At 57.8% G+C, this 599-nt stretch overlaps 1 pseudogene; it reads left to right on the top strand.

Annotated features, from left to right (window-relative positions):
• Positions 1–5: 5 nt before the first annotated feature.
• LOC124234011 (mucin-2-like) overlaps positions 6–599 on the top strand; it is a 1146-nt pseudogene continuing 552 nt past the window's right edge.

Raw genomic sequence — 599 nt, 5'->3', positions numbered from 1 at the left:
CAACCCCGACCCCGACCATCACCACCACCACCACCACCAGAGAGACCTCAACCCCGACCCCCACCATGACCACCACCACCACACAGACCTCCACCCCTACTCCCACCGGTACGCCTACCACGTCCACGACCGTTTCCGCTACTACGTGTGTGCCTGTCTGCGAATGGACTGGCTGGCTGGATTCTGGTAAACCAACCTTTAGCAAAACAGGTGGAGAAGTTGAACCCATTGGAGACGTCTGTGGATTAGGCCGGGTAGCCGACATCTCCTGCAGAGCCACTAAGTTTCCAAATGCTCCCATCGAACAGCTTGGACAAAGGGTAGAGTGCAACACTTCAGTTGGACTGGTGTGCAAAAACCAAGACCAGAAGACCATCCTCAAGCATTACTGCCTCAACTATGAGATCAACGTCTACTGCTGTTCGTGTGTCCCCAGGCCTACCCCCACCACCACAGAGACCTCAACCCCGACCCCCCCCACCACAACCACCACAGAGACCACAACCCCGACCCCGACCATCACCACCACCACCACCACCAGAGAGACCTCAACCCCGACCCCCACCATGACCACCACCACCACACAGACACCACAACCC

This window comes from Equus quagga, unplaced genomic scaffold, assembly GCF_021613505.1.
Source record: "Equus quagga isolate Etosha38 unplaced genomic scaffold, UCLA_HA_Equagga_1.0 63341_RagTag, whole genome shotgun sequence".
NCBI classification, from domain to species: domain Eukaryota; kingdom Metazoa; phylum Chordata; class Mammalia; order Perissodactyla; family Equidae; genus Equus; species Equus quagga.
The sequence above is the reverse complement of the archived record's forward strand: the minus strand, read 5'-3'. Positions and strand labels throughout refer to the sequence as shown.